This window comes from Arachis hypogaea, chromosome 4 (assembly GCF_003086295.3).
Source record: "Arachis hypogaea cultivar Tifrunner chromosome 4, arahy.Tifrunner.gnm2.J5K5, whole genome shotgun sequence".
NCBI classification, from domain to species: Eukaryota; Viridiplantae; Streptophyta; class Magnoliopsida; order Fabales; family Fabaceae; genus Arachis; species Arachis hypogaea.
Window position 1 is genome coordinate 105,162,684 of NC_092039.1, and position 7,457 is coordinate 105,170,140.

At 41.1% G+C, this 7,457-nt stretch overlaps 1 non-coding gene across 1 annotated transcript; it reads left to right on the plus strand.

Moving 5' to 3' along the window:
• The first annotated feature begins 6,299 nt into the window (after positions 1 to 6,299).
• LOC112798620 (small nucleolar RNA R71) lies at positions 6,300 to 6,407 on the plus strand. Its single transcript, XR_003200224.1, has one exon. It is a non-coding gene; the product is annotated as a small nucleolar RNA R71 (small nucleolar RNA).
• Positions 6,408 to 7,457: the final 1,050 nt, after the last annotated feature.

Consider the following 7,457-nt stretch of genomic DNA (forward strand, 5'->3'; position numbering starts at 1 on the left):
TTTGCCAAGCAGTAGAGATAGTGGGTGAATGTTCCTCGTATGGCAGAGATCATTGAGCAGGATTGGTGCACGAAATTGTGATCAATACTTTTCACAACTCAAATAATCCCCGGTGATGAATCCAAAGACATGGTGTTCAATACCATGGCATAAACACAACTTCGCACAACTAACCAGCAAGTGTACTGGGTCGTCCAAGTAATAAACCTTACGCGAGTAAGGGTCGATCCCACAGAGATTGTTGGTATGAAGCAAGCTATGGTCACCTTGTAAATCTTAGTCAGGCAAACTCAAATGGATATGGGTGATATACGAATAAAACATAAAGATAAAGATAGAGATACTTATGTAATTCATTGGTAGGAATTTCAGATAAGCGTATGAAGATGCTTGGTCCCTTCCGTCTCTCTGCTTTCCTACTGTCTTCACCCAATCCTTCTTACTCCTTTCCATGGCAAGCTGTATGCAAGGGTTTCACCGTTGTCAGTGGCTACCTCCCATCCTCTCAGTGGAAATGTTCAACGCACCCTGTCACGGCACGGCTATCCATCTGTCGGTCCTCAATTAGGCCGGAATAGAATCCAGTGATTCTTTTGCGTCTGTCACTAACGCCCCGCCCTCAGGAGTTTGAAGCTCGTCACAGTCATTCAATCATTGAATCCTACTCAGAATACCACAGACAAGGTTTAGACTTTCCAGATTCTCTTGAATGCCGCCATCAATTCTAGCTTATACCACGAAGATTCCGGTTAAAGAATCCAAGAGATATCCACCCAATCTAAGGTAGAACGGAGGTGGTTGTCAGGCACACGTTCATAGGTGAGAATGATGATGAGTGTCACGGATCATCACATTCATCAAGTTGAAGAACAAGTGATATCTTAGAACAAGAACAAGCGGAATTGAATAGAAGAACAATAGTAATTGCATTAATACTCGAAGTACAGCAGAGCTCCAAACCTTAATCTATGGTGTGTAGAAACTCCACCGTTGAAAATACATAAGAACAAGAGTGATCATTGGCTTCAGTCCCAGAGAGAGAACCAGAAGAACCAAGATGAAAATACAATAGTAAAAGGTCCTACTTATAGAGAACTAGTAGCCTAGGGTTTACAGAGATGAGTAAATGACATAAAAATCCACTTCCGGGCCCACTTGGTGTGTGCTTGGGCTGAGCATTGAAGCATTTTCGTGCAGAGACTCTTCTTGGAGTTAAACGCCAGCTTTTGTGCCAGTTTGGGCGTTTAACTCCCACTTTGGTGCCAGTTCTGTCGTTTAACGGTGGGAATACTGAGGGTGACTTTGAACGCCGGTTTGGGCCATCAAATCTTGAGAAAAGTATAGACCATCATATATTTCTGGAAAGCCCAGGATGTCTACCTTCCAACGCCGTTGAGAGCGCGCCAATTGGGCTTCTGTAGCTCCAGAAAATCCACTTCGAGTGCAGGGAGGTCAGAATCCAACAGCATCTGCAGTCCTTTTTAGTCTCTGAATCAGATTTTTGCTCAGGTCCCTCAATTTCAGCCAGAAAATACCTGAAATCACAGAAAAACACACAAACTCATAGTAAAGCCCGGAAAAGTGAATTTTAACTAAAAACTAATAAAAATATACTAAAAACTAACTAGATCATACTAAAAACATACTAAAAACAATGCCAAAAAGCGTATAAATTATCCGCTCATCACAACACCAAACTTAAATTGTTGCTTGTCCTCAAGCAACTGAAGATCAAATAAGATAAAAAGAAGAGAATATGAAATGAATTCCAAAAACATCTATGAAGATCAGTATTAATTAGATGAGCGGGGCTTTTAGCTTTTTGCCTCTGAATAGTTTTGGCATCTCACTCTATCCTTTGAAATTCAGAATGATTGGCTTCTTTAGGAACTCAGAATCCAGATAGTGTCATTGATTCTCCTAGTTAAGTATGATGATTCTTGAACACAGCTACTTATTGAGTCTTGGCCGTGGCCCAAAGCACTCTGTCTTCCAGTATTACCACCGGATACATACATGCCACAGACACATAATTGGGTGAACCTTTTCAGATTGTGACTCAGCTTTGCTAGAGTCCCCAATTAGAGGTGTCCAGGGTTCTTAAGCACACTCTTTTTGCCTTGGATCACAACTTTATTTCTTTCTTTTTCTTTCTTTTTCTCTTTCTTTTTCTTTCCTTTTTTTTCTTTTTTTTTTCGAATTTTTTTTTGTATTCACTGCTTTTTCTTGCTTCAAGAATCATTTTTATGATTTTTCAGATCCTCAGTAACATGTCTCCTTTTTCATCATTCTTTCAAGAGCCAACATTCATGAACCACAAATTCAAAAGACATATGCACTGTTTAAGCATACATTCAGAAAACAAAAATATTGCCACCACATCAAAATAATTAAACTGTTATAAAATTCAAAATTCATGCAATTCTTTTCTTTTTCAATTAAGAACATTTTTTATTCAGGAAAGGTGATGGATTCATAGGACATTCATAACTTTAAGGCATAGACACTAAGACACTAATGATCACAAGACACAAACATAGATAAACATAAGCATAAAATTCGAAAAACAGGAAAATAAAGAACAAGGAGATTAAAGAACGGGTCCACCTTAGTGATGGCGGCTTGTTCTTCCTCTTGAAGATCCTATGGAGTGCTTGAGCTCCTCAATGTCTCTTCCTTGTCTTTGTTGCTCCTCTCTCATGATTCTTTGGTCTTCTCTAATTTCATGGAGGAGAATGGAATGTTCTTGGTGCTCCACCCTTAGTTGTCCCATGTTGGAACTCAATTCTCCTAGGGAGGTGTTTAGTTGCTCCCAATAGTTTTGTGGAGGAAAGTGCATCCCTTGAGGCATCTCAGGGATTTGATGATGAGAGGGGTCTCTTGTTTGCTCCATCCTCTTCTTAGTGATGGGCTTGTCCTCATCAATGGGGATGTCTCCCTCTATGTCAACTCCAACTGAATAACAGAGGTGACAAATGAGATGAGGAAAGGCTAACCTTGCCAAGGTAGAGGACTTGTCCGCCACCTTATAAAGTTCTTGGGATATAACCTCATGAACTTCTATTTCTTCTCCAATCATGATGCTATGAATCATGATAGCCCGGTCTATGGTAACTCCGGACCGGTTGCTAGTGGGAATGATTGAGCGTTGAATAAACTCCAACCATCCTCTAGCCACGGGCTTGAGGTCATGCCTTCTCAATTGAACCGGCTTTCCTCTTGAATCTCTCTTCCATTGGGCGCCCTCTTCACAAATGACTGTGAGGACTTGGTCCAACCTTTGATCAAAGTTGACCCTTCTAGTGTAAGGATGTTCATCTCCTTGCATCATGGGCAAGTTGAATGCCAACCTTACATTTTCCGGACTAAAATCCAAGTATTTCCCCCGAACCATAGTAAGCCAATTCTTTGGGTCCGGGTTCACACTTTGATCATGGTTCTTGGTGATCCATGCATTGGCATAGAACTCTTGAACCATTAAGATTCCGACTTGTTGAATAGGGTTGGTAAGAACTTCCCAACCTCTTCTTCGGATCTCATGTCGGATCTCCGGATATTCACTCTTTTTGAGTTTGAAAGGGACCTCGGAGATCACCTTCTTCAAGGCCACAACTTCATAGAAGTGGTCTTGATGCACCCTTGAGATGAATCTTTCCATCTCCCATGACTCGGAGGTGGAAGCTTTTGCCTTCCCTTTCCTCTTTATAGAGGTTTCTCCGGCCTTGGATGCCATAAATGGTTATGGAAAAACAAAAAGCAATGCTTTTACCACACCAAACTTAAAAGGTTTGCTCGTCCTCGAGCAAAAGAAGAAAGAAGAGAGTAGAAGAAGAAGAAATAGAGGAGATGGAGATGGCTTTGTGGTTTGGCCAAAAGGGGAGAAGTAGTGTTTAGGTTGTGGGAAAATGAAGGAGTGAATAAGGGTTTATATAGGAGTGGGAGGAGGGTTATGGTTCGGTCATGTATGGGTGGGTTTGGGTGGGGAAGTGGTTTGAATTTGAATGGTGAGGTAGGTGGGGTTTTATGAAGGATGAATGTGAGTGGTGAAGAGAAAGATGGGATTTGATAGGTGAAGGGTTTTTGGGGAAGGGGTGTTGAGGTGATTGGTGAATGGGTGAAGAAGAGAAAGAGTGTTGGGGTATGTGGGGATCCTGTGGGGTCCACAGATCCTGAGGTGTCAAGGAAAAGTCATCCCTGCACCAAGTGGCGAGCAAAATTGCTCTTTGTGCCAATTCTGGCATTAAACGCCGGGTTGGTGCCCCTTTCTGGCGTTTAACGCCAAGTTCTTGCCCTTTTCTGGCGTTTAACACCAGTCTGGTGCCCCTTTTTGGCGTTAAACGCCCAGAAGGGTGCCAGACTGGGCGTTAAACGCCCATCTGCTAGCCTTACTGGCGTTTAAACGCCAGCAGGATCTTCCTCCAGGGTGTACTATTTTTCTTTCTATTTTTCATTCTGTTTTTGCTTTTTCAATTAATTTTGTGACTTCTCATGATCATCAACCTACAGAAAACATAAAATAACAAAGAAAAATAGATAAAATATAACATTGGGTTGCCTCCCAACAAGCGCTTCTTTAATGTCAGTAGCTTGACAGAGGGCTCTCATGGAGCCTCACAGATGCTCAGAGCAATGTTGGAACCTCCCAACACCAAACTTAGAGTTTGAATGTGGGGGTTCAACACCAAACTTAGAAGTTGGTTGTGGCCTCCCAACACCAAACTTAGAGTTTGACTGTGGGGGCTCTTTTTGGCTCTGTTTTGAGATAGGCTCTTCATGCTTCCTCTCCATGGTGACAGAGGGATATCCTTGAGCCTTAAACACAAAGGATTCTTCATTCACTTGAATGATCAATTCTCCTCTATCAACATTAATCACAGCCTTTGCTGTGGCTAGGAAGGGTCTGCCAAGGATGATGGATTCATCCATGCACTTCCCAGTCTCTAGGACTATGAAGTCAGCAGGAATGTAATGGTCTTCAACTTTTACCAGAACATCCTCTACAAGTCCATGAGCTTGTTTTCTTGAGTTGTCTGCCATCTCTAGTGAGATTTTTGCAGCTTGCACCTCAAAGATCCCTAGCTTCTCCATTACAGAGAGAGGCATGAGGTTTACACTTGATCCTAGGTCACACAAAGCCTTCTTGAAGGTCATGGTGCCTATGGTACAAGGTATTGAAAACTTCCCAGGATCCTGTCTCTTTTGAGGTAATTTCTGCCTAGACAAGTCATCCAGTTCTTTGGTGAGCAAAGGGGGTTTATCCTCCCAAGTCTCATTTCCAAATAACTTGTCATTTAGCTTCATGATTGCTCCAAGGTATTTAGCAACTTTCTCTTCAGTGACATACTCATCCTCTTCAGAGGAAGAATACTCATCAGAGCTCATGAATGGCAGAAGTAAGTCCAATGGAATCTCTATGGTCTCATTTTGAGCCTCAGATTCCCATGGTTCCTCATTGGGGAACTCATTGGAGGTCAGTGGACGTCCATTGAGGCCTTCCTCAGTGGCGTTCACTGCCTCTCCCTCCTCTCCAAATTCGGCCATGTTGATGGCCTTGCACTCTCCTTTTGGATTTTCTTCTGTATTGCTTGGAAGAGTACTAGGAGGGAGTTCAGTAATTTTCTTGCTCAGCTGACCCACTTGTGCCTCCAAATTTCTAATGGAGGACCTCGTTTCAGCATGAAACTTTGAGTGGTTTTGATTAGATCAGAGACCATGGTTGCTAAGTCAGAGTTGTTTTGCTTATAACTCTCTGTCTGTTGCTGAGAAGATGATGGAAAAGGCTTGCCATTGCTAAACCTGTTTCTTCCACCATTATTGTTGTTGAAACCTTGTTGAGGTCTCTGTTGATCTTTCCATGAGAGATTTGGATGATTTCTCCATGAAGGATTATAGGTGTTTCCATAGGGTTCTCCCATGTAATTTACCTCTTTCATTGAAGGGTTCTCAGGATCATAAGCTTCTTCTTCAGATGAAGCTTCCTTAGTACTGCCCGGTGCATTTTGCATTCCAGACAGACTTTGAGAAATCAAATTGACTTGCTGAGTCAATATCTTGTTCTGAGCCAGTATGGCATTCAGAGTATCAATCTCAAGAACTCCTTTCTTCTGATTAGTCCCATTGTTCACAGGATTCCTTTCAGAGGTGTACATGAATTGGTTATTTGCAACCATTTCAATTAGTTCTTGAGCTTCTGTAGGCGTCTTCTTCAGATGAAGAGATCCTCCAGTAGAGCTATCCAAAGACATCTTGGACAGTTCAGACAAACCATCATAGAAAATACCTATGATGCTCCATTCAGAAAGCATATCAGAGGGACACTTTCTGATTAATTGTTTGTATCTTTCCCAAGCTTCATAGAGGGATTCTCCTTCCTTCTGTCTGAAGGTTTGGACTTCCACTCTAAGCTTACTCAATTTTTGAGGTGGAAAGAACTTTGCCAAGAAGGCATTGACTAGCTTTTCCCAAGAGTTCAGGCTTTCTTTAGGTTGTAAGTCCAACCATGTCCTAGCTCTGTCTCTTACAGCAAAAGGGAATAGCATAAGTCTGTAGACCTCAGGGTCAACCCCATTAGTCTTGACAGTGTCACAGATTTGCAAGAACTCAGCTAAGAACTGATGAGGATCTTCCAATGGAAGTCCATGGAACTTGCAATTCTGTTGCATTAGAGAAACTAATTGAGGCTTAAACTCAAAGTTGTTTGCTCCAATGGCAGGGATAGAGATGCTTCTCCCATAGAAGTCGGGAGTAGGTACAGTAAAGTCACCCAGCACCTTCCTTGCATTGTTGGCATTGTTGTTGTTTTCGGCTGCCATGGGTTCTTCTTCTTTGAAGATTTCTGTTAGGTCCTCTATAGAGAATTGTGCCTTAGCTTCTCTTAGCTTTCGCTTCAAGGTCCTTTCAGGTTCAGGGTCAGCCTCAACAAGAATGCTTTTGTCTTTGCTCCATCTCATATGAAAGAGAAGAAAACAAGGAAATATGGAATCCTCTATGTCACAGTATAGAGATTCCTTGAGGTGTCAGAGGAAAAGAAAAATAGAAGGCAGAAGTAGAGAATTCGAACTTATCAAAGAAGATGGAGTTCGAATTGTGCATTAAGGAATAGTGTTAGTCCATAAATAGAAGGATGTGAGAAGATGGGAAGTAATTTTTTGAAAATTAAGTAAAAGATTTTGAAAACATTTTGAGAAACACTAGTTGATTTTCGAAAACCATGATTGAGAAAGAAGTAAAGTGATTTTTGAAAAAGATTTTGAAATTAGAAATCAAAAAGATTTGATTGAAAACTATTTTGAAAAAGATGTGGTTAAGAAGATATGATTGGTTTTTTTTTTAAAAAAAAATGTGATTGAGAAGATATGATTTGAAAAACATTTAAAAAAAAGATTTGATTTTGAAAATTAATGACTTGGCTATCAAGAAAAGATATGATTCAAACATTAAACCTTTCTCAACAGAAA